At 45.3% G+C, this 27,270-nt stretch overlaps 1 long non-coding RNA gene across 1 annotated transcript; it reads left to right on the top strand.

The window, feature by feature from the left end:
- The first annotated feature begins 3,395 nt into the window (after positions 1–3,395).
- LOC136611847 (uncharacterized) lies at positions 3,396–6,188 on the top strand. Its single transcript, XR_010790316.1, has 3 exons — positions 3,396–3,517; positions 5,299–5,343; positions 6,092–6,188. It is a non-coding gene; the product is annotated as an uncharacterized lncRNA (long non-coding RNA).
- The last annotated feature ends 21,082 nt before the right edge of the window (positions 6,189–27,270 follow it).

Below are 27,270 nucleotides of genomic sequence, written 5' to 3'. Positions count from 1 at the left end.
CGAGTCAGCTTAAATATTTGAAATCTTTAATCCATGCTGAAGTCCATAATTTCTTCAAGTACCTCTGCTCCCAAATTCTCAAGTGATCTCCGCACTTGGATCCCCTCTGATCAAAACCTATTACGTGTCATGTGACATGCCAGAAGTTTTTTAAAAGTTTAGTTATAATTTAAACGGGTTGTCTGATATATATATACGGTATATGTATATATATATATATATATATATATATTTTTTTTTTAACAGGTTCTCCAACATAGAATATAACAAACCAGTTTATACTCACCTTTGCTAATTCCTCGCATCTCCCATGCCAACAGCTCCAGACATAATGCTTACAGGTTGCAGTAAGCCTGTATACGGGGCATCACAGGCTGCTGCAGACAGCGGCAGAGCCTGGTGCTCATGTGCTGCAGTATGGATTGGCTGCAGCAGTCTGTGACGTCCTGTACATAGGCTGACTGCAACCTATAAACAAAGACTGGGCACAAAGGATAGAGCTGCAGTGCGGGAGACGTGGGAAACGAGAGAGGTGAATATAAAATGGTTTGTTGTTCTTTATGTTGGGGAACCTTTTTTTTAAAGGGATTCTGTCATCAGGTTTGTGCTGTCTGAATTACAGGCAGCATGAATCCAGGATAAGGATGCCAATTACACTGCGGGTGATTTATTCTGAAACGTTGCGGTCTTACAGAATAAATGCAGTTTAAAGTTTGACTCACAGCTGAGCTCCGAGTCATGGAGGCAGGCCGCACTGGCCTTTTCCTGTCCGCTGTATGAAGGGTAACAGCTCTCTCACTATGCACAAAAGGGAAAAGAGCTTCATTTCATCATTGTATTGCAAGAGCCATAACTCATTGACATAGCCATATGAGGGCTATTTTTTTTGGGCACCACTCTGGGCTATATGTAGTGTGTTGTATAACTTTTATTCCTTTTTTTTGGGGGGGGGGGGGGGGGTGTAGTGAAAATCTCCCAGAAATTACTTAATTGTTTGGGGGTTTTGTTTTTTTAGTGTTCATTTTTTGGTAAAAACAACATGGTAACTGTCTTACCCGTATTAGCACGATTAGGCCTTAGTCACACGGGCGTTTTTTCACGCGATTTGAGGATCGCATGACGGATGCGCATCCGCAAATCACGTGACCGGGGCCAAAAAATCGCCCGAAAAATCTGCTCCTAGCCGCGTTTCATTAGAAACGGGCCGGAGCTGTCCAGCGCATTGAATTCAATGGAGCCGGCAATACAGCCGGCTCCATTGAAAGCAATGCGCTGCGGGCGATCGCGGGATGAATTGTCGGGAAGGGCTTAAATATATAAGCCCTTCCCTGCAATTCATCCAGAAATGTGTAAAAATAAAAAAAAATGTATACTCAGTACTCACCTTTCCGCTGCAGCCGGAGCTTAGCGGCGGCCGCCAGCAGATCTCCTGAACTGCTTCTCTATAGTATTCAGCAGCCGGGGCTTTAAAATCCCCGCCTGCTGAATGAGCTGCCTCTAATTGGTCACAGCCTGACCAATCAGAGGCAGATCTCACTCACACACCCATTCATATATTTTTTATGAATGGGTGAGTGACTGCTGCCTCTCATTGGCTCAGCGGGACCAATCAGATTGGTCCCTGCGCTGAGCCAATGAGAGGCAGCAGTCACTCACCCATTCATGAATCATGAATGGGTGTGTGAGTGAAAGCTGCCTCTGATTGGTCAGGCTGTGACCAAATAGAGGCAGCTCATTCAGCAGGCGGGAATTTTAAAGCCCCGGCTGCTGAATACTATAGAGAAGCAGTTCAGGAGATCTGCTGGCGGCCGCCGCTAAGCTCCGGCTGCAGCGGAAAGGTGAGTATACATTTTTTTTTTATTTTTACACATTTCTGGATGAATTGCAGGGAAGGGCTTATATATTTAAGCCCTTTCCGACAATTCATCCCACGCTCGCCGGCAGCCGATTGCTTTCAATGGAGACGGCTGTTTTGCCGGCTCCATTGAATTCAATGGGCAAACATCATTCTTCTCTGCCACAGCTGTGGCAGAGAAGAATGATTTGTCTTCTATATGTTCTCAATGGGGTCGGCGCTGCTGCCGCCGGCCCCATTGAGCGCATATAGAGAAGAGAACAGGAATCGCAGATCGCAGATAGGTGCGATCTGCGATTTCTGTTCTATAATTTATCGGACGAGCGCATAAAAAGCGCTCATGTGTCCGATACATTGCAAAGCAATGGTTTTTAAAAATCGCCAGACACATGCGCATGCGCAAATCGCGCGAAAAAACGCCCGTCTGACTAAAGCCTCACAGTGATGTCGAGTTTATTTAGATTTTTAAAAATATTTTACTTTTACATAGAAAAACACATTTGTAAGGAAAAAGAATCTGCATTGGAGGACTTGTTTTTTATAGGAAGAGTTGTAATTTTTATTGGTGCCATTTTGGGGTACATGTTACTTTTAGATTGTTTTTTATTATGATTTTTTGGGAGGAAAACAAAAGGAAAATAGCAATTCTGGCACTAGTTTTTAACACTATCTTTACAGAGTTCACTATCCAAGATAAATAAGAAAATGTTTTGATTGTTTGTATCATTATAAACATGGTAATATCTATTAAGTGTTGCTTTTTTACATTTTTTTTGTATTTTATCCATTTAAAACAGGTTTTGCAGGGAAAAATGTGTATTTTTTTTAAACTGAATTTCTTTTTTAAATTAAACTTTATTGAATTCTTTTGGCATTAATTTTTAGTACCTGAAGGGGACTTGAAGATGCGATCGTTTGATTGCTAGGATAGTACACTGCATTACTTATAGTTGTACATTCTACTAAGCCTATGACAGCAGCCTATTAAACTCTGGCGTAGGCGGGGTCAAATAGGATGAGTTACATGGCAGACATGGAGATCTTTGTCAGGCTTCCTGCTGCCATGGGAACCCATTGGTACCTTGCGATCGCACTACAGGATGCTGATGGGTAACAGAAAGAGCCCCCTCTTCCTGCTATCTGCTTAAGTTGTTATTGATTGTGGAACATAAGGGGTTAAACTGCCAGTATCTGAGGTTTCACCTCTCCTGGTGGTTAGAGCAGGAGCCGGGCTGTCACAAGTCAGTCAAGCCACAGCCTTAAAAAGATGTATGTGCAGGTTTAAAGGCTATCAGTGAGGTCAGTAAAAAGGCATATTGGCCATTACCAAAGGGTAAAAAAATTATGCCAGACAACCCCCTTAAGTAAGACCTACACTCTATGTGAAACTCACCAAAATAGTGCACTTGTATAACAATATGTGTGGTGTTACCAATGACATGCCCAACACTAATGTCACACTTACAATTTTTTTGCTTAACAAAGGTTTCTTTAAAGCCACCAACCTTTTACCCCCAACTTTACTCTTTTCTCCAGTACATGCGATTTCCGCAGGGATAACCTTCTTCCTGAGCGGCCTTCTCTTTGTCCCTGTTGTTGGCTCCATGGTATGGGATTATTCTGCAACAGTGACTTTTGTTCATGTAATCGCCTGCTGTGCCGGTAAGTGATGTATACAGGGACATACAGGAAGTTTTACTGATTTTATGGCAGGGTTTATTGCATTGAGCAAATACAAACTTTGTTCATGATTTGTAAAATATGGATCTAGGTGCAGTGCCAATATTGTACTGGGAACTATTTTAACAGTATTTTTTCCACTTACGTGGAAAGATGCCAATATGAAACTACAGGAACAGATAGATTAAAAGCTGCTCTTTCTAATGGCATAACGCAAAATAAAATTGGAAGTGTGCTTTTTTGAGTTACAGCTGTATAAAATAGTAAATATGCAAGGACACAAGAAGCCACCAGTGCTTTGGTAGGCACTTGTACTACTCACTGGCCCAATTCTAGCTTATTTAAGCTATCTGTTAGATAATTATTGGTTCCTTAACGTGTGGACAATTTTGGCACGATACCATTTACAAGCCACTTTGGGCCTAATTAGCCACCAAACTAATGCTCAAGGAGCCCTGCCTGTAAAATTTTCAAATTCTACAAAAAAAGTTGACAGACTGCACCAAGTTTCAGTGAGTTAGCTTGATTAGATTAAGAACAGTAGCAACACAAACTTAGATATTTTTTCGAAATGAGCTGGGAAGGAAGAGCGATTTATGCAAATGGATCTAGTGCCTCAACCAAGCTGTACACCAAGCTGAAACCTCGCAGAACTTCATGCAGGTGGTGTATGAACATTCTGTAAAAATGTCAGCAAAATTTAAAGTGGTCAAGCAGGGACCCTCTACCAAATTAGGCCAATTGATATGGAAGCCAATTGAAAAGAGAAGATACCAGTCCTTATGTTAAGTTGATGCCTTTCTATGGTCCTATCCAGCCCTTCTTCTGTAATAGCCCATATCGTGTTATCTGCTAATACGGTATATTGTGTTAGGTTAATACTTATTATTGTCTTTTTTTTTTCATTAATATTGATTATTGTTCAGTATGTGGGGCTATGGCTCCTTTAAAGATATTGCAGAGTTTAGTTTGGTAACTCCCGGGTGACCATGTCGCTCTTGTGTGAGGGGAGGTCAGGATATAAGAAATTGGTGGGCTTTTGAGTCTTGCAATTCCAGATTAGGAGGAAATAAGATCCAATATATCCTGTTAGATATACTGCTAGAAAACACAGAATGAAGACGCTGTGAGTATCTGTAAATCGTGGCTATGCCTAATATAAGAAGCAAAAGAGATTACTATTGACTCTTGGTCGATTCGGCTACGATGACAAACCAAAAGCCTCATAACCAAGAGTTTAACCATTAGTGCAACCATGAGTTAAACAACTCTCCCCCTATTTTGAAGCATCAAGCCAGTGTCAAGTGGTTGTCACCAGTGTGCTCGATTACTACCCCCTTACACATACCTTTTTTTGAAGGAACCTGAGAGAGAATGTTCCCTCCAGAGTCTGTGGGACTATATCCATGTCCTACAGGATGCTGTTCACATTACCAATCCTATACAGTTGGTCTATTCCCTTCTTATAAGACTGTGCTGTGAGACACAGCAAACCTTCTTGTAACGGCATGCTTGAATGCCCACCCTGGAGGAGCAGGCTGACCTCTGCAAGCTGAATGGGCTGCAGGTACTGCTTCATACTATGAGTGCTGACAAGGAAAGTAGAAAAACTAGAGAGTAATTGTGGCCACCATTTTGAAAACCATTCCATTTTGGGGGGTTGCCTTGCTGTTGCCTCTCCAGTGTACCTGTTGTTACTTGTTTAGACTACCTTTGATGTACTGCTGTCTTGATAAAAGTTAATTTTACTCTTGTTCCTACAGTTACACAAGAATTTCCTCTCATGTGGCAATGGTGGCTGCAAATAGGTAACTGGATAGCTTTATTGCATAATTGTTTTTTGGGGTACATTCCAAGCGCCACATCATCTAGTGGCGGTAGCATTTCTCTATGTGTAGTAAAGAAGGTATCCTTTGTCGGTTTGTCTCACATTGTTCAGCCCCGTATTTCATATCCACAATTGTGTATATGGTGTTCATATATGGTTCAGGTTACATTGCAAATTCCATAGAGCAGGTAGACTACAAGAAACCTTGTAATCCACATTGTAGGTTCTTCCTTTGCTTCTTCACCATATCTAGGGCCTGTTTCTTCAACAGAACATCTGAACAGAGGTTTAATGTGATAATCCGATACTAAATATTACCCTCTATATAAAGACTAGCCACCCTGTAGTTGTCTGCTGACTGAAGCTGTACGGAACTTGTAAAGGAAGTGAATCTAAGAATTGAATAACAGGATTTCTTTTCTAGGCCGTATTTACACAGCCAATATTCTCATGTGAGTTATGTGTAATACGAGACACACAAAACTCGCATGAAAATGGACCCCATTGCTTGGAATGGGTTCATTTACAAAATTGATTTTTCTCTAACAGCGATGTTGCAAGACAGAAAAATTGCAGCCCATCTTATTTTCATGAGAGTAGCCCACTGTTCAGAACACAGACGAGGTTAACCTACAACCTAAAACAAAGGATATAATGTACCCTGTAAACCTTTATAGTAATTATACTGAATTATGATTCTTGCATTAATAATTCTAACTCTTTTGCAGGCTGCGGATTGTTCGTTATGATTACATGTGGCCAAACCCTTGCATACTTCACATGCAGAAGCTCGAATCAAAGGCATAGATTGACCAACTAATGAGGCAACCGAATATATTAGTGTATCAAATAGATAGTGAATAAAACATATACTAAAACCAAAATCATTGTGTTTCTTCTTAATACAAATTAATGGACATGTGATTGAAACAAATATTACTTCTATGAACAATGAGGCTTCAAACTAGTATGAAGGCTTCAGTCTTCATTTGCAACATAACATGGAAAGCTTAATGGATGCTGATTTAGATTTTATTTAATATGTTTTTATTAAACATTTTTCAAATTAAACAGGATCTCCGTTCACATACAGGGTTTGCAGTAATAATCATACATTTATATTAGGCTGTCTGTCAGATTGCATAGTACAAAAGTATTAGGATATACTTCCATCAGTAAGTCCATTATGGCTTTTAAAATTACTTTCCTTTGAGTTTCTGCCCCAGCATGTGCGGAGGAGGGGGGTGGGAGGAGAGGAAAGGGAGGGTAGAAGGGAGGGGGTGGATGTAAGGTTAGGAGCCTTGTCTTGTGGAAAATCTGTTTTATTTCGACAAGGTTTTATCGAGCATCTTTCCATTGAGCAGGGTTTCTGCTTACACCCAGGACATGCACTAAGGGATACATTTTTATACGGAGCTGTACACATTATTACATCATAGGGTTGCATATTATATCTTTTGTCAAGACAGCTACCGCTTCTCTCCAGATTTCTATTTTTCTCCTTTTCCCTTAGCGTACACAGGGAGGGGTGGGGGATCGAAGAATTAAGGTAGTGGGGGGTAGTGGGGAGGGGTGGGGTGGGGGTGGGGGAACATATGCAGGGGTCACATTACTTAACCCACTACAGTAACATCCTTGAAAATAAACAATTTTGAGACCTGATACATTACGAAATAGTTTTCTTACATCTCTCCTCCTCTGCGAATATCCGATCCAGTGATATCTTCTTTATAGAAACATGTCTATTTTATGTCCCAGCGAGTAGGACCCCAAGGTGTTTCCCACATCAGGTCAAGTCCCACTAACTGGGGGGCCTCCGGATATAGATCTCTCCATATACCATATGGTTGTTTTAAAGGATTCTTCGATTGCCCTTTTCACTCGTTGCAGTAGGACATCAATAAAACTCTCCCCCACCTCAAAGAATCCCTCCCCCTGCACCTCCTTTTGAAATGAGGCCTCAGTCCAGTCCATTTGCATGAGTAAGGACAGCTTTTCCAGAAAGAGTTTAAAGGGGGGAGGGGTCGTATCTACCCATGTCTGCAGAACTGTTTTCATCCCTGCCATGGCGACCATGTGCAGAAGCCTACGGCTGCCCGGGGTGCATCTATATTTATCCAGGTCTATAAAGCCAAAGATTGCCTACAGGGAGTCTAACGGGGCTGCGGAGGTCAAATGTGTTGTTGTATAGCGGTGTACTCTAGTCCAAAAATTCTGGACTATCCCACAGTCCCACAGACAGTGACGAAGGCCCGCCCCGGCCATTTGGCACCTGAAACATCTGTCATTATTGTATAATCCCATTTTTTGTAATCGCTGAGGGGTAATATATGCTCTATGGTATATCTGTAAGGTCATTTCAACATATCTACTTGAGGGTAATATGGTCAGACTATATTTTAGCATTTTTAAGAGTTGTGGTACTGTGAGTCCCGGGATATCTGCTGTCCATTTTGAGAGTACTGTTCTGGAAGTGTTGTGATCTAGTGGGCTGTTTAGGAATTGGTAAGTTCTAGTCGTATGATCACGTGTGTTAGTAGGTTGCTTCAGCTGAATTTGGTTTAATTCAAGCCATTCATTCATAGGTATTTTCAATAATATTTTGTCTACAAAACTTTTGGCCTGCACATACGGAAAGAAGGTAAACTGGATATGTGGATATTTTGATTGCAGGTCTCCCAATGACAGCATTTTATGAGTGTTTTTATGTAGTAGGGACTGGATATTGATTATTCCTCCCACATGCCAGGATAGGAATTCACCATGAGATGAGTTGGCCTGGAAATATGGGTTGTGTAAGAGAGTTAAGTACGGTGAAAAGTGTGGGTGTAAAGAGGTAGCTTTGCGGAGTTTTTGCCATGCTTTCCAGGTCGACATTAGGAGAGGGTTCTCTCTGTATTCTATTGGGATCATTTGATATGTTAGATGTAAGAAATTGGGGAGGGCTATTTGGGGGATAAGGGTCTGCTCTATTTCCGTGTCTACGAAAACGGATGTCTGCTGTATCCAGTCGATAATTATTTTGGTTAGTGTTGCAATATTGTAAGTTCTTATGTTGGGGAGGTTTATTCCTCCATTTTGTTTTGGTTGTCTGAGGATATTGAAGGGGATTCTGGTTCTGCCACCCTTCCAGATAAATGTTCTTATTAGATAGTTTATCTTTTTTTCATCCTCAGGGGTAATATATATTGGGAGAACATGTAGTAAGTAGAGATGAGCGAGCGTACTCGGAAAAGCACTACTCGCTCGAGTAATTTGCTTTATCCGAGTATCACTGTGCTCGTCCCTGAAGATTCGGGTGCCACTGCGGCTGACAGGTGAGTCGCAGTGGGGAGCAGGGGAGAGCGGGCGGGAGAAAGGGAGAGAAAGATCTCCCCTCCGTTCCTCCCCGCTCTCCCCTGCAGCTCCCCGCTCCGTGCCGGCACCCGAATCTTCAGACCCGAGCACAGCGATACTCGGATAAAGCAAATTACTCGAGCGAGTAGTGCTTTTCCGAGTGCGCTCGCTCATCCCTAGTAGTAAGTATAAAAGGCGAGGGAATTCTACCATTTTAAATAGGTGACATCTACCTATGTATGACAGTGGGAGTTTGCGCCATTTTGTTAGGGTTTGTTCTAGGGTTGTTATGTATGGCTTCATGTTGATGTTGTATATATCTTGATATCTCTTTGGAACACGGACTCCCAAGTAGGTAATAAATCGGGTTCTCCATTGAAAGGGGTATTGGCGAGTCCAATGTGGTGTTTGCGAACCTTTTATTAAGAGTGCTTCAGTTTTCTCCAGATTAAGAGTGTAGCCTGATAGAGGGCCTAGTGTCTGAAGGTCTTGGAGTATTTCCGGGAGTGTATGAACCGGATCCTTAATGGTCAAGAGAACATCATCTGCAAAAGCATTTATGGAGATATTGGGATGATATGGGCGGGGAGGTGTCATTGGTGAGGTTGGTTTTAGGAGGTGCAATAGGGGGTCCAGGAATAAGTTAAAAAGTAGGGGTGAGAGCAGGCATCCCTGTCTTGTGCCCCGAAATATGTCTATGGGCTGAGTGCTATGTCCGTTAACTGTCAGGGTGGTTGAGACATTAATTTGGATATACCCAATAAAGTTGAAAAAGTTTGGGCCAAATTGTCTGTCATGCACGGTGGCCTGCAGAAAGGGCCAGGACACCTTGTCAAATGCTTTTTCTGCATGTAGACTTAGTAGTAATGTTTGTGGGGTGTGTGGGCAGCTGGCCTCAATTGTCGCTGCTATTGCTGTTCGTATGTTTTTAGTAGCGTGCCTATTGCTTAGAAAGCCCCTTTGAGAGGGATGTATAATTGTTGGGCAGAGCATTTGTAAACGATTGGCTAGTATTTTTGTCAAGAACTTGTAGTCACTATTTAATAGGGATATTGGGCGATATGATTGGACTAACGTTGGGTTTTTGTTTGGTTTCAGTATTAAGACGGTTCTTGAGTCTAATAATGTGTCTACTTGTATGTTTTGTGTATAGATTTCATTATACAGTCTTGTCAAGGTTGGGATTATTTCTAGTTGTAGAAGTTTATAATATTCATTCCCATATCCATCGGGGCCTGGAGTTTTGTTGTTTGGTGATGTCCCAATCGCCTCTTTCACCTCTGTCTCTGAGATCGGTTCCTCCAGGATTCTCTGTTCGGCAGTGAGTTTTGGTAGGGCGAGGGTATCTTGCCACCTTTGAATCTCATTTTTGTCTGTGGGGGTTGCTCTATATAGATCTTCGAAATAGTTGGATAAAATGTTTTCTATTTCCTCCTGTTTTGAGATTTTTGCATTCCTAGTAGGGTCGATCAGAGATAGTATAGGCTTATGCGTGGATTGTACACTAATTATGCGACCTAACAAACGGCCAGGCTTATTGGCATTTTGGTAGTATCTATTCTGATCTTTCTTAGTGAGCCATAGGGCCTGCCTCTGGACATAGGTTTTTAAGATTTGTTTTGTCTGGTTGTAGACAGATTTGTTTTGTTGAGATGGCAATTGGGCGTAGTGCTTTTGTGCTGTGATTAAATTGTGTTGGAGTTTGAGGAATTGTTGTCTTGTTTGCTTTCGCTTGTATGAGGTGCAGCTCATTATGTGACCTCTCATCACCGCTTTTGATGTTCCCCAGAGGAGAGCTGTGTCTTCTGTGTGTTCAATATTGTCGTCGATGTAATTCGCCCAGTGGATTTTTAAATAGTTTCTAAAGTCTTCTGAGTGGTATAGGTGTGTAGGGAAGGACCAGATTCGTGTTTTACTCTGTGAGTCTTTACCCTGAAATGATAACGTAATTGGTGCATGATCTGATATTGCGATGGGAAGAATAGAAGCAGTTTCCAAAACAGCATTGTTGACAAAAGGAAACAATCTATCCTGGAAAAGGACTAATGGGCTGTTGAGTAATGTGTGTACTCTCTAGAGTCTGCATTTGTTATGCGCCAGGGATCACAAAGATTTTGTGTCTCCATAAGGTGTATGACGTCTCTAGTTGTTTGTGTAAAAGAGTTGTTCGGCGACGTCCTGTCCATGTCGGGGCATATAACGGTATTAAGGTCTCCCCCTATGATCAGATTTGGGTGTTGGCTCTGTAAGAGCATAGAATTTAGTTTTGGAAAGAAATTGTTGGTCGTCTGGTTTGGTGCATAGACATTAAGTAGGGTATAGTCCATGTCGTGTATGCGTGTTCTGAGCATCAGGAATCTGCCTTCTTTATCCGCTAGTTCCTCTTCCACTGAGTATATCAGGCCTTTGCGGAATAGGATAGCCACCCCCCTTCTTTTTGATGTATAATTTGCAGTGTAGCATGAGTCGAGCCATGGGGCCTTAAGGGTGCTTCCCGAATCATGCTTCCAGTGCGTCTCCTGTAAGTATATAATGTCAGGTTTCAGGTGTCTGAGATGTGTAATGATTTTTTTTCTTTTTAATGGCGTGTTGAGGCCTGCTACGTTCCACGATACTATCTTGATATGTGTGGGTGTGAGGTACTCTTGTTCTGTTCTATTGTTCATGTCTGTCATGGTGGGGGAGTCTGCAATCTCTGTGTTGTATTGTTTTGTTGTACCTTTCGTTCCAGCCGTCCCAGCAAGCGGCGGGAAGTCCAATGCATTATGTTAGGAGGATCGTGCGCCAGGGCACCAGGACCGGACATCACAGGAAGAGAGAGATATATTGGTGTCAATTCAACTTTTACAACTGTAAAAACAAAACATCATTACATAAAGTTCCCTGGGAGGGGAAAGGATTGGTTAAACCTTTTCTCAGAAAGTGGCAATGTTTGCTTATTGCCACACCACAGTGTGCCAGAATCCTTGGATTCTAGATCAGTCATGGTTCATCACCGGCTTCCAGCCGAAAGTGTTGGGCTGCCGATTGGGGGTCGCTGAAGATCAGTTGTCTGCTGTTTTCCATTACTCTTAGCTTGGCTGGGAAGAGTAGCTGAAACCTAATGGCATTGTCGTGAAGGTGTCTGCAGATTGGCGTAAAAGCCTTCCTTTTCTGGGTGACCGATGCTGAAAAGACTTGGAATATAAGTATTTTAAAGCCTCTGACTGTCAATGTTTGTTGTCTCCGATAGTTTCGGAGGACGCTCTCTTTCACCGCCCAATTGAGATATTTGGCAATAACCTGTCTTGGTCGCTGGCCAGGTCCCAATTGTCTGGGGGGCCCCACTCTATGTGCCCTTTCTATACAGGATCTGTCAGGGGCGACATCTGGGGTTAGGACTTTTGGAAGGTCTATTGTCAGCAAAGTCATCAGGTCCTCTCCCACAATGGTTTCTGGAATTCCCACAAATCTCAAGTTACTTCTGCGATCCCTATTTTCCAAATCTTCGAATTTATCTTTAAGGGCCTGCTCAGTCTCGTGACATCTAGTTATGGTTTGTTCCATGTTGGAGATGGTTATTTCTTGTGAATTCAACTTATTCTCTAGGTCTGCAATTTTTTGGGAGTTTGTGGTAATGAGAGACAGAGCCGAGTTAATAGATGTGTGGAGAACCTCGAATCTCTTGTCCAGCATGGGCATTAAAGGGGTTGTCTCGCGAAAGCAAGTGGGGTTAAGCACTTCTGTATGGCCATATTAATGCACTTTGTAATATACATTGTGCATTAAATATGAGCCATACAGAAGTTATTCACTTACCTGCTCCGTTGCTGGCATCCCCGTTGCCATGGCTCCGTCTAACTTCGGGGTCTTCTTGCTTTTTTAGACGCGCTTGCGCAGATCTATCTTCTCCATTCGGCTCGGCTCGGCATCACCGGCATTTTGGCTCCGCCCCCTTGTACGCGTCATCGCGAAGCTCCGCCCCCATCACATGTGCCGATTCCAGCCAATCAGAGGCTGGAATCAGCACATGTGATGGGGGCGGAGCTTTGCGATGACGCGTACAAGGGGGCGGAGCCAAAATGCCGGTGATGCCGAGCCGAGACGAATGGAGAAGATAGATCTGCGCAAGCGCGTCTAAAAAAGCAAGAAGACCCCGAAGTTAGACGGAGCCATGGCAACGGGGACGCCAGCAACGGAGCAGGTAAGTGAATAACTTCTGTATGGCTCATATTTAATGCACAATGTATATTACAAAGTGCATTAATATGGCCATACAGAAGTGCTTAACCCCACTTGCTTTCGCGAGACAACCCCTTTAAGGTTCTTGAAACTTCTTGCGCCAATCAGACAGCCTGAAGTGTTCCTAGATCAGCTGTATGACCTGGACTGTGGCCCGGGGAAAAGCATGGAGTTGTCATATCGTATTCTTGTTCCAGGTCTTGTGATGGTTCTGGTTCTTGGCTGTGTTGTGGGGAGTCCTGGATAATCTTTAAGGATGGTTTCTCTTTTTTAACTTTTAGACTTTGACGTGTTTTGCATGTTTTTGCTTCCTGAAAAGGATCGCTGAGATGTTTGCGAAGTGTGTTGAGGTGTTTTGTGGTTGTCAGTCCGTTTTATGAATCTGTCCATGCCCTCGTGTCCTCAACTCTTGAGAGCGCTTGCTGGTGATTCTATTTGTGGGCGGTGATTCACAGTCCGTAGACAGTCGTGATTTTAGACTGGGTGTAAGATTTTCAATGCCAGGTCAGCGGGGACCTTTGTCACCACATAGCTTGTAGTTTGGCCCTTAAATTTGGATCCGGTATCACTGCAGCGTGTTTCAGAGTTTAGTTTTAGTTTGCCATAGGTCAAAAGTCTTGGGATTTAGGCTGACTTTTTCCCAGGCCTTGGGTTGTCGAACAATTATGACCTGTTGTTGGCTTATGAATCAGGGGTCAAGGTCACCCGCCAGGTCTATATAATGAGCAAAATATGTGCTGCGCCGATTTAGATTTTAGGGGGCTACTGTTCTTTTTTTACTTTCCCTAACAGCTGCACACTACTATAAATATTGTGGCGGGAAGTGAAGGGGAGTGTTTTAGTGTAATATTACTGTTTTATGTTGTACCAGAAGTGTCATATAAATGGTTCTTCAATGGCCAACATTTTATAAATATTTTTTAAGACTTACTGTGTTATGAGTGTTAAAGCTTTTAAGGGGCAGAAATGAGCAGCTAACGTAAAATAATATCTACTGAGTATAATTTTTTAATTAATTCTATCCCTGCTAAGTGCTGAACAAAACCACAGTGAGGGGTAAATCATCCCTGTGATGTCATGTGCAGACATTATATTGGCCAGAGGACTTTGATCTTTCTCTTTGATCTTCATTTAATAATGTTACACAATACATGATAAATGCCTGTTCTAATTAGGGCCCTTACGCTAAAGGTTTATCGTTCAGATTCTTGCTGGATTGCGGGAATCTGAACGATAACTGTTCATTGTAAATGCCTACATGATCTGAATGACGAATGATATTTGTTCATCATAAAAATCAAGCAAAGATTGGCCTGTGTAAACAGGCAGTTATTCATCTATGAATCATGGCCTGTTTACTGTGAATGGAGGCAGGCAGGTGGGAAAGATCCCTGGCCCGCTCTGCTTCAATTAACTGAGCGATCATCACTGCTGTGTAATAGTACAGGAGCAATTATTGGGACGGCTGTTGGGCCCAGCAATCATCCCATGTAAAAGGGATTGATTGGACTGCAGAGGACTGGGGTCAGGTTATTTTCTCTGATGAATCCCCCTTCAGACTGTTTGGGACATCCGAAAGAATGATTGACTAGAGAAGAAAAGGTGAGCACTACCATGAATCCTGTGTCATGCCAACAGTAAAGCATCCTAAGAACATTCATATGTGTGGTTGCGTTTCATCCAAGGGTGAGGGCTCATTGACAATTTTGCCTAAGAACATTGCAATGAATAAAGAATGGTATCTAAACATCCTCTAAGAGCAACTTCTCCAAACAATACAGGAGCAATTTGGTGATGAACAATGGTTTTTCCAGCATGATAAAGCTCCCTGTCACAAGGCAAAAGTGATAAGCGGCTCAGTGAAAAACATTTTGGGTCCATGGCCAAGAAACACCTCAGGTCCCAATCCCATTGAAAACCTGTGATCAATCCTTAAAAAGCAGGTGGACAAACAAACACAGAAATTGTGATAAACTCTAAGCACTGATTAGGCAAGAATAGGTTGGCATCAGTCAGGATTTGGCTCAGAAGCTGATATCCAGCATGCCAGAGCAAATTGCAGAAGTCTTATAAAAAAAGAAAAGGTCAACACTCTAAATATTAATGTGTTTGTCAATAAAAGTTTAAAAACCTATGTGGACACCTGCACATGAACGGGTCAGATTCCGCAAGTGGATTTCTGCCGCGGAAGACCTGTGATTCATCATGGAAGCAAATTGCGGTCGTTTCCAGACAATCGAGGATGTAATAGTTTTTGCGTGCAGATGTAAGGGAATGCACAGTGTATCGTCCGCGCGGAAAAGATCGCAAGCATGTGATTACAGCAGACAGTTGCCCAACCCCCTGAAAAAACCCATCTATACAAAAGGTTAATGCTCAGACAACATTCACTTGTGCTTTTATGGTGGTGAGAGCTTGGAACCACCTTCAGAATGGCATACTGCTCTTGAATACCCTGTCTACTGCAATGGACAATGGTGTGTTCTCTGAAAAATCTGTCCTGCACTGTTTTTTCCCCACATTCCTACTTCCTTTTATTAATTTTGTTGTTGTCTCCCAGCAACCTGCGAACTAGCCACCTACAAATCAACGCCTATCTGCAATGTAATTGCAGATGCACTGCGATTCGACCGCTCCCATAGAGATCAATGGAGCCCGCAGAACGTAATGCCTTCCAATGGGCGAATAGTATAGCGGATGGGTGCCAATTGCAGATTCCGCAATTCAAATCCGTTCGTGTGCAGGCGGCCTAATGCTTATAACTGAACTTCAGTATAACACACAAACATCTAAGATAGGCTGCCTGCAGACGGGTGGAAATTCCGCAGCGGGATTTCCGCCGCTGGAAGCCTGCATAGGATTGCGTTAACAAATGCAATCCTATGCAGACGGCCGCGGTTTGGCCGCGCGAAATCTCGCGCGGCAAACAAACCGCAGCGTGCTCTATTTCTGTGTGGGGCCCGCCGCCGGCTCCGGTCTGCACATGTGCCGGCTGCCCCGCAGCCGGCACATGAAAGAGCCGGGGCCGTGGGTGAGTACGCGCTGCTCTCTGCAGGTGCTCGGGTCCCGCAGCGAGAATTCTCGCTCCGGATCCGACCCGGCCGTCTGCAGGTGGCCTAAATAATCTAAAAACACTGTTAGTAAATTTTGTGAAAACCAAAATTAGTGACAGTCTCAAACCTTGATACCGTAGCCGAATACCTATTATGTGTGTGACAGTTAGCTATTCCTACCTCAGATTACTGTACTGTGCCTGGTGTATGGATGACACTAGAATGCAAATCACCACTAGGCCAGCGTAAAATGCTGTGAGTTTTCAGCTCTGAAGCCTATAGTATCATGATTGCATAGAATCATTTAACTATAGAGTTGAAAGGGACCTCCAAGGTCATCGAGTTCAACTCCCTGCTCAATGCAGGATTCACTAAATCATCCTAGATGTCTATCCAGCCTCCAGTTGATGACCTCCATTGAAGGAGATCTCATAAACTCCCATGGCAACCTGTTCCACTCCTTGATCACCATGTCAAAAAAGTTTTTCCAAAATCTAATTCATATCTCCTCCCTTTCAGTTTCATCCCATTTTTTCTAGTTGTTCCTTGTGCAAATGAGAATAGAGCTGGGCCCTCAGATGTTTGTAGACTGCAGTTAAATCTCCTTTAAGCCTTCTTTTTTGTAAACTAAACATTCCCAAGCATTCCTCACTGGACATGGTTTCCAGACCGCTCACCATTGTGCTGGCTCTTCTCTGAACTTGTTTCAGTTAGTATATGTTTTTCTTAAAGTAGAGTGCCCAAAACTGGACACAGTATTCCATGAGGTCTGAAGAAGGAACAGTGAATGGGGATAAATTACTATTTGTATTCTAGACTCTATGCTTCTCTTAATACATCCCAGAATTGTGTTTGCCTTTTTTGCTGCATCTCATTGTTGACTCATGTTCAGTGTATGATCTATTGGTATACCGAAATCCTTTTCACATGTGCTGTTGTTTAACCTAAACCCTTCCATTCTGTATCTGCTTTTTTCATTTTTCTCGCCTAGATGCAGGACTTTGCATCTCTCCCAGTTAAGTAACATTGTATTAGTCACAGCCCACTGTTCCAGCTAGTCTAGATCTTTTTGAATCCTCTTTCTTCTCTAATGTTAGCAATTAGGGATGAGCGAGTATACTCGCTAAAGCACTACTCGCTCGAGTAATGTGCTTTAGCCGAGTATCTCCCTGCTCGTCCCTGAAGATTCGGGAGCCACCGCAGCTGACAGGTGAGTCGCGGTGGGGAGCAGGGGAGAGCGGGCGGGAGAGAGGGAGAGAGAGATCTTCAGGGACGAGCAGGGAGATACTCGTCTAAAGCACATTACTCGAGCAAGTAGTGCTTTAGCGAGTATACTCGCTCATCCCTATTAGCAATCCTTCCTAACTTTGTGTCATCTGCTTATTTGAACAGTTTCCTCTCAATTCCTTCGTCTAGATCATTTGTTAAAATATTAAGGAACACTGGGCCCAGGTAAGAGCCTTGTGGTACCCCACTTAAGACATTCTTCCAGTTGGATGTGCAGCCATTTATGACCACTATTTAAGTACAATTACCAAGCCAGTTATGAATCCACCTAACAGTTGCCTTGTTGATCCCATATTTCACTTTTTCCCCCATAAGCATGACATGAGAATCTTTGTCAAATGCTTTGCTGAAGTCAAGATATACCATGGTTACCACATTTACCTGATCAACCCAGTCTGGGAATCTGTCATAGAAGAAAATTAGGTTAGTCTGGCATGACTTGTTTGCTACAAACCCATGCAGACTCTGTTTAATTACTGCATTCTCATCCAAGTACCTGCATACATGCTGTTTAGTAAATTGTTCAAAGATTTTTCCTGGTATAGAAGTCAGGCTCTCAGGCCTGTAGTTACCTGGGTTGACCTTCCTTTCGTTCTTGAAGATAGGGACAACATTTGCCCTTGTCTAATCTTTTGGGACATCTGTTCTCCATGGGTTTTCAAAAATTACAGCAAGTGGTTCAGCAATTACCTCTGCTGCTTCCTTCAATATCCTAGGATGTAATTCATCTGAACCTGAAGACTTAACTCGATTTAAGTCAGCTAAATGTTCCCTCGCCATCTCTCTGTTTATAGATAACCTGGATTCCTTTATTCCTCAATAGCACAATGAAGATCAGTTTACATTACATTTACTTTCTGAGAGAAAACAGATACAAAATAGGTTTAAAACTTTGGCCTTCTCAACATCATTTTTGACCATTTCACCATTTACATCTTGTAAAAATCCTATAGCATCTATAACTTTTCTTTTCACTTACTCCCAAAATCCTTTTTATTGCTTTTGACCAATCTTGCAAGTCTCAATTCATATAAGTTTTAGATATTCTGACACTGTTTAGTTTCTTCTAACTGCATTATATTCTTTATAGTTTAAAATGTTTTTATTAAGATTGCAAGTCCAATAGAACATAAATGTTCAACGCAGATTTGTCATATACAGTGCTAATCTAACAACGCTATTGCGTCTATGAAGAAGTAACAATAGTCAGCTTATTGAAATTCCTGTGTTTCTACATGAGTCTTCCGCTGCATCCAACAGCTTGAAACACTGACTGTAACAACCATAATAAAAAATAAAGGGACAGGGAAATAGGGGGAAGTAACAGAAAATAAGTAGAGATGAGCGAACGTACTCGTCCGAGCTTGATATTCGTGCGAATATTAGGGTGTTCGGGATGCTCGTTACTCGTAACGAGTACCACGCGGTGTTCCGGTTACTTTCAGTTTCCTCTCTGAGACGTTAGCGCGCTTTTCTGGCCAATTGAAAGACAGGGAAGGCATTACAACTTCCCCCTGTGACGTTCAAGCCCTATACCACCCCCCTGCTGTGAGTGGCTGGGGCGATCAGATGTCACCCGAGTATAAAAGTCGGCCCCTCCCGCGGCTCGCCACACATGCCTTGTGAGTTAGCTGAGGGAAAGTACTATCGTGCTGGTGCTGCTGTAGGGAGAGCGTTAGGAGTCAGTGTAGGCTTCAAGAACCCCAACGGTCCTTCTCAGGGCCACATCTACCTGTGTGCAGGCTGCTGCTAGCAGTGTTTTTTTTTTTTTTTTTCTCAAAATCGGCAGTGCAGAGCATTGCACCCGGCATTAGGGACAGAAGTGGTGTATAGGCTTGGAGAGTGTTAGGAGTGAGTGTAGCCTTCAAGAACCTCAACGGTCCTTTCTAGGGCCAAATTTAACCGTGTGCAGTACTGTGCTGGCTGCTGTTAGCAGTGTTGCATATTTTTTTTTTTCTAAAAATCGTCTGTGCAGAGCATTGCACCCTCCATTGATACTACAGGGACAGAATTGTGTAGGCAGGGCCACAACACAGTTATTGTTCATTGAATATACGCAGTGGGTCCTTCCCTTTGCTAAAAAGGACAACAAATTATATTTGGCCTGCCTGTGTCAGTCCTAAGGTCTCCGTGTACGTGTGTGCTGCGTGGAGAACGTACAAAAATCAGACGCAACCAGCTACGGTTTACTGCAGGCTTGCGCCATTGTCTTTCCTGACTGGCAAATACCTGCTCTGCTAGAGTTAATAACTCTGCTACACTATAGTTGTGTGACACTTTTTGAGGGCCACACCACAGATATTAAACTTCTTGTTCATTGAATATACGCAGTGGGTGCTTCCCTTTGCAAAAAAGGAAAAGAAATTATATTTGGCCTGCCTGTGTCAGTCCTAAGGTCTCCGTGTACGTGTGTGCTGCGTGGACAACGTACAAAAATCAGACGCAACCAGCTACGGTTTACTGCAGGCTTGCGCCATTGTCTTTCCTGACTGGCAAATACCTGCTCTGCTAGAGTTAATAACTCTGCTACACTATAGTTGTGTGACACTTTTTGAGGGCCACACCACAGATATTAAACTTCTTGTTCATTGAATATACGCAGTGGGTGCTTCCCTTTGCAAAACAGGAAAAGAAATTATATTTGGCCTGCCTGTGTCAGTCCTAAGGTCTCCGTGTACGTGTGTGCTGCGTGGACAACGTACAAAAATCAGACGCAACCAGCTACGGTTTACTGCAGGCTTGCGCCATTGTCTTTCCTGACTGGCAAATACCTGCTCTGCTAGAGTTAATAACTCTGCTACACTATAGTTGTGTGACACTTTTTAAGGGCCACACCACAGATATTAAACTTCTTGTTCATTGAATATACGCAGTGGGTGCTTCCCTTTGCAAAAAAGAAAAAGAAATTATATTTGGCCTGCCTGTGTCAGTCCTAAGGTCTCCGTGTACGTGTGTGCTGCGTGGACAACGTACAAAAATCAGACGCAACCAGCTACGGTTGAGTGCAGCCTTGCGCCATTGTCTTTCCTGACTGGAAAATACCTGCTCTGCTAGAGTTAATAACTCTGCTACACTATAGTTGTGTGACACTTTTTGAGGGCCACACCACAGATATTAAACTTCTTGTTCATTGAATATACGCAGTGGGTGCTTCCCTTTGCAAAAAAGGAAAAGAAATTATATTTGGCCTGCCTGTGTCAGTCCTAAGGTCTCCGTGTACGTGTGTGCTGCGTGGACAACGTACAAAAATCAGACGCAACCAGCTACGGTTTACTGCAGGCTTGCGCCATTGTCTTTCCTGACTGGCAAATACCTGCTCTGCTAGAGTTAATAACTCTGCTACACTATAGTTGTGTGACACTTTTTGAGGGCCACACCACAGATATTAAACTTCTTGTTCATTGAATATACGCAGTGGGTGCTTCCCTTTGCAAAACAGGAAAAGAAATTATATTTGGCCTGCCTGTGTCAGTCCTAAGGTCTCCGTGTACGTGTGTGCTGCGTGGACAACGTACAAAAATCAGACGCAACCAGCTACGGTTTACTGCAGGCTTGCGCCATTGTCTTTCCTGACTGGCAAATACCTGCTCTGCTAGAGTTAATAACTCTGCTACACTATAGTTGTGTGACACTTTTTAAGGGCCACACCACAGATATTAAACTTCTTGTTCATTGAATATACGCAGTGGGTGCTTCCCTTTGCAAAAAAGAAAAAGAAATTATATTTGGCCTGCCTGTGTCAGTCCTAAGGTCTCCGTGTACGTGTGTGCTGCGTGGACAACGTACAAAAATCAGACGCAACCAGCTACGGTTGAGTGCAGCCTTGCGCCATTGTCTTTCCTGACTGGAAAATACCTGCTCTGCTAGAGTTAATAACTCTGCTACACTATAGTTGTGTGACACTTTTTGAGGGCCACACCACAGATATTAAACTTCTTGTTCATTGAATATACGCAGTGGGTGCTTCCCTTTGCAAAAAAGGAAAAGAAATTATATTTGGCCTGCCTGTGTCAGTCCTAAGGTCTCCGTGTACGTGTGTGCTGCGTGGACAACGTACAAAAATCAGACGCAACCAGCTACGGTTTACTGCAGGCTTGCGCCATTGTCTTTCCTGACTGGCAAATACCTGCTCTGTTAGAGTTAATAACTCTGCTACACTATAGTTGTGTGACACTTTTTGAGGGCCACACCACAGATATTAAACTTCTTGTTCATTGAATATACGCAGTGGGTGCTTCCCTTTGCAAAAAAGGAAAAGAAATTATATTTGGCCTGCCTGTGTCAGTCCTAAGGTCTCCGTGTACATGTGTGCTGCGTGGACAACGTACAAAAATCAGACGCAACCAGCTACGGTTTACTGCAGGCTTGCGCCATTGTCTTTCCTGACTGGCAAATACCTGCTCAGCTAGAGTTAATAACTCTGCTACACTATAGTTGTGTGACACTTTTTGAGGGCCACACCACAGATATTAAACTTCTTGTTCATTGAATATACGCAGTGGGGTCTTCCCTTTGCTAAAAAGGAAAAGAAATTATATTTGGCCTGCAGGCTTGCGCCAATTTATTTCCTGCCTGGGAAATCAAATCACTGGTAATACAGCATGCTGAGGGGTAGGGGTAAGCCTAGAGGACGTGGACGTGGCCGAGGACGCGTAGGCCCAAGTGAGGGTGTGGGCACAGGCCGAGCTCCTGATCCAGGTGTGTCGCAGCCGACTGCTGCGCGATTAGGAGAGAGGCACGTTTCTGGCGTCCCCACATTCATCGCCCAATTAATGGGTCCACGTGGGAGACCTTTATTAGAAAATGAGCAGTGTGAGCAGGTCCTGTCCTGGATGGCAGAAAGTGCTTCGAGCAACCTATCGTCCAGCCACAGTTCTGCGCCGTCCACTGCTGCAAATCCGAATCCTCTGTCTGCTGCTCCTCCTTCCTCCCAGCCTCCTCACTCCACTACAATGACACCTGCTCAGGAGCGGGAACACTCCCAGGAACTGTTCTCGGGCCCCTGCTTAGATTGGGCAGGAGTGGTTCCTCTCCCACCAGAGGAGTTTATTGTCACTGATGCCCAACCATTCGAAAGTTCCCGGGGTCCGGGGGAAGAGGCTGGGGACTTCCGCCAACTGTCTCAAGAACTTTCTGTGGGTGAGGAGGACGATGACGATGAGACACAGTTGTCTTGCAGTGAGGTAGTAGTAAGGGCAGTAAGTCCAAGGGAGCAGCGCACAGAGGATTCGGAGGAAGAGCAGCAGGACGATGAGGTGACTGACCCCACCTGGTGTGCAACGCCTACTCAGGACAGGTCTTCAGAGGGGGAGGCAAGGGCATCAGCAGGGCAGGTTGCAAGAGGCAGTGCGGTGGCCAGGGGTAGAGGCAGGGCCAGACCGAATAATCCACCAAGTGTTTGCCAAAGCGCACCCTCGCGCCATGCCACCCTGCAGAGGCCGAGGTGCTCTAAGGTCTGGCAGTTTTTCACAGAGACGCCTGACGACCGACGAACAGTGGTGTGCAACCTTTGTCGCGCCAAGATCAGCCGGGGAGCCACCACCAACAGCCTCACCACCACCAGCATGCGCAGACATATGATGGCCAAGCACCCCACAAGGTGGGACGAAGGCCGTTCACCGCCTCTGGTTTGCACCGCTGCCTCTCCCCCTGTGCCCCAACCTGCCACTGAGATCCAACCTCCCTCTCAGGACACAGGCACAACCGTCTCATGGCCTGCACCCACACCCTCACCTCCGCTGTCCTCGGCCCCATCCAGCAATGTCTCGCACCGCACAGTCCAGCCGTCGCTAGCGCAAGTGTTGGAGCGCAAGCGCAAGTACGCCACCACGCACCCGCACGCTCAATTGTTAACCGTCCACATAGCCAAATTTATCAGCCTTGAGATGCTGCCGTATAGGGTTGTGGAAACGGAGTCCTTCAAAGCTATGATGGCGGCGGCGGCCCCGCGCTACTCAGTTCCCAGTCGCCACTACTTTTCCCGATGTGCCATCCCAGCCCTGCACGACCACGTCCCCCGCAACATTGTACGCGCCCTCACCAATGCGGTTAGTGGCAAGGTCCACTTAACTATGGACACGTGGACAAGCACAGGCGGGCAGGGCCACTACATCTCCCTGACGGCACATTGGGTGAATTTAGTGGAGGCTGGGACAGAGTCAGAGCCTGGGACCGCTCACGTCCTACCCACCCCCAGAATTGCGGGCCACAGCTCGGTGGTGGTATCTGCGGCGGTGTATGCTTCTTCCACTAAAGCACCCTCCTCCTCCTCAACCTCTGTCTCGCAATCTAGATGTGTCAGCAGCAGCAGGACGTCGCCAGCAGTCGGTGTCGCGCGGCGTGGCAGCACAGCGGTGGGCAAGCGTCAGCAGGCCGTGCTGAAACTACTCAGCTTAGGAGATAGGAGGCACACGGCCCACGAATTGCTGCAGGGTCTGACAGAGCAGACGGACCGTTGGCTTGCGCCGCTGAGCCTCCAACCGGGCATGGTCGTGTGTGACAACGGCCGTAACCTGGTGGCGGCTCTGCAGCTCGGCAGCCTCACGCACGTGCCATGCCTGGCCCACGTCTTTAATTTGGTGGTTCAGCGCTTTCTGAAAAGCTACCCACGCTTGTCAGACCTGCTCGTAAAGGTGCGCCGGCTCTGCGCACATTTCCGCAAGTCCCACACGGACGCTACCACCCTGCGCACCCTGCAACATCGCTTTAATCTGCCAGTGCACCGACTGCTGTGCGACGTGCCCACACGGTGGAACTCTACGCTCCACATGTTGGCTAGGCTCTATGAGCAGCGTAGAGCTATAGTGGAATACCAACTCCAACATGGGCGGCGCAGTGGGAGTCAGCCTCCTCAATTCTTTTCAGAAGAGTGGCCCTGGTTGGCAGACATCTGCCAGGTCCTTTGAAACTTTGATCAGTCTACCCAGGTGGTGAGCGGCGATGCTGCAATCATTAGCGTCACCATTCCTCTGCTATGCATCTTGAGAACTTCCCTGCAAACCATAAAGGCAGCCGCTTTGCGCTCGGAAACAGAGCCGGGGGAAGACAGTATGTCGCTGGATAGTCAGAGCACCCTCCTGTCTATATCTCAGCGCGTTCAGGAGGAGGAGGATGAGGAGGAGGGGGAAGAGACAGCTTGGCCCACTGCTGACGGTACCCATGCTGCTTGCCTGTCATCATTTCAGCGTGTGTGGCCTGAGGAGGAGGAGGAGGAGGAGGAGGATCCTGAAAGTGATCTTCCTAGTGCGGACAGCCATGTGTTGCGTACAGGTACCCTGGCACACATGGCTGACTTCATGTTAGGATGCCTTTCTCGTGACCCTCGCATTCAACGCATTCTGGCCACTACGGATTACTGGGTGTACACACTGCTCGACCCACGCTATAAGGAGAACCTTCCCAGTCTCATTCCCGAAGAGGAAAGGGGTTCGAGAGTGTTGCTATACCACAGGACCCTGGCGGACAAGCTGATGGTAAAATTCCCATCCGACAGCGCTAGTGGCAGAAGGCGCAGTTCCGAGGGCCAGGTAGCAGGGGAGGTGCGTAGATCGAGCAGCATGTACAGCCCAGACAGTGCAACAGTCTTTAAGGGCCTGGCCAGCTTTATGGCTCCCCAGCAAGACTGTGTCACCGCTCCCCAGTCAAGGCTGAGTCGGCGGGAGCACTGTAAAAGGATGGTGAGGGAGTACGTAGCCGATCGCACGATCATCCTCGGTGACGCCTCTGCCCCCTACAACTACTGGGTGTCGAAGCTGGACACGTGGCCTGAACTAGCGCTGTATGCCCTGGAGGTGCTTGCTTGTCCTGCGGCTAGCGTCTTGTCGGAGAGGGTGTTTAGTGCGGCTGGGGGAATCATCACAGATAAGCGTACCCGCCTGTCAACCGACAGTGCCGACAGGCTAACACTCATCAAGATGAACAAAGCCTGGATTTCCCCAGACTTCTCTTCTCCACCAGCGGACAGCAGCGATACGTAAGCAATACGTATTATGCACCCGCGGATGGAAGCTACGTTCTCTCTCACCATCCAAAACGGGGACATTTCTGCTTCATCAATCTGTGTCTAATATTCCTCCTCCTCCTCCTGCTCCTCCTCCTGAAACCTCAGGTAATCACGCTGAACGGGCAATTTTTCTTAGGGCCACAAGGCTCACTCATCTAATTTTTCGAAACAATTTTTATATGTTTCAATGCTTTTAAAAGCGTTGAAACTTTAACTTGAACCAATTTTTCGTTAAACTGGGCTGCCTCCAGGCCTACTTACCACTTAAGCCACATTAACCAAAGCGATTAATGGGTTTCACCTGCCATCTTGGTTGGGCATGGCCAATTTTTACTGAGGTACATTAGTACTGTTGGTACACCAATTTTTTGGGGCCCTCACCTACAGTGTAATCATAGCAATTTGTATGTTCTTCACCTGCACTCATGGTACAGAAGTGTGTGTGGGGTTGACCTACACTTTAGCTACATAAATGTAACTTGGGCCTTGGCTATACTGCAGCTACTGAAATGGAACGAAGACTGCGCTCCCACTATACTGCTGCTTCGGAATTGTTACTGGGGCCTGTCTTGAGTGCTACTATTGCTGAAATGGAACGAAGACTGCGCTCCCACTATACTGCTGCTTCGGAATTGTTACTGGGGCCTGTCTTGAGTGCTACTATTGCTGACATGGAACGAAGACTGCGCTCCCGCTATAATGCTGCTAGTGATATGTTAGTGGGGCCTGTCTTGAGTGCTACTATTGCTGACATGGAACGAAGACTGCGCTCCCGCTATAATGCTGCTAGTGATATGTTAGTGGGGCCTGTCTTGAGTGCTACTATTGCTGACATGGAACGAAGACTGCGCTCCCGCTATAATGCTGCTAGTGATATGTTAGTGGGGCCTGTCTTGAGTGCTACTATTGCTGACATGGAACGAAGACTGCGCTCCCGCTATAATGCTGCTAGTGATATGTTAGTGGGGCCTGTCTTGAGTGCTACTATTGCTGACATGGAACGAAGACTGCGCTCCCGCTATAATGCTGCTAGTGATATGTTAGTGGGGCCTGTCTTGAGTGCTACTATTGCTGACATGGAACGAAGACTGCGCTCCCGCTATAATGCTGCTAGTGATATGTTAGTGGGGCCTGTCCTAATGCTACGGCTGAAATGTTACGAATTCTAAGCTCTGCCTATACCGCTGCTAATGGTATGTCTCTGGGGTGTGGAAACAGAGGCTTCCCAAAGACATGATGGCGGCGAGGCCATTTCCCACCAACGCGGTTACTGTAAAGGTGCATATAACCACGGACACGTGTAGAGGACACGTAGTGCCTCAAAAACATCCCCCTCCTCCTCCAACAGGGAAAACAAACATTCTTGGCAAATGCCTTTGCATTGGTTCGTCTGGTGGCAGTCCAAGAATTTCACCTTTACCGACACTACAAGAGAGACCCCCCACCATCCCCCCGCCACGGCCCACTTAATCCTGGCCACATTCCGAAAACCAACAAAATAAAACCGCGCTACTAGGTCCGCAGTCACCACCACATTACCACCAACGCGGTTACTGTTAAGGTGCATATAACCACGGACACGTGTAGAGGACACGTAGTGCCTCAAAAACATCCCCCTCCTCCTCCAACAGGGAAAACAAACATTCTTGGCAAATGCCTTTGCATTGGTTCGTCTGGTGGCAGTCCAAGAATTTCACCTTTACCGACACTACAAGAGAGACCCCCCACCATCCCCCCGCCACGGCCCACTTAATCCTGGCCACATTCCGAAAACCAACAAAATAAAACCGCGCTACTAGGTCCGCAGTCACCACCACATTACCACCAACGCGGTTACTGTTAAGGTACATATTACCAGTCTGACTGGGGCATGCAGAGACACCTTGACAGAATGAATAGTGTGACACATAGGTTCCCCATTGCTATGCCCACGTGTGCAGCTCCTGATGGCGGTGGCACAGGATTCTATTTCTCATTGCTTCTGTACAGCATTGTGGGCTATCGCCCC

The sequence above is a fragment of the Eleutherodactylus coqui genome, chromosome 1, assembly GCF_035609145.1.
Source record: "Eleutherodactylus coqui strain aEleCoq1 chromosome 1, aEleCoq1.hap1, whole genome shotgun sequence".
NCBI classification, from domain to species: Eukaryota; Metazoa; Chordata; class Amphibia; order Anura; family Eleutherodactylidae; genus Eleutherodactylus; species Eleutherodactylus coqui.
Note: the sequence above shows the minus strand (reverse complement) of the source record. Positions and strands in the feature narration are given on the sequence as shown.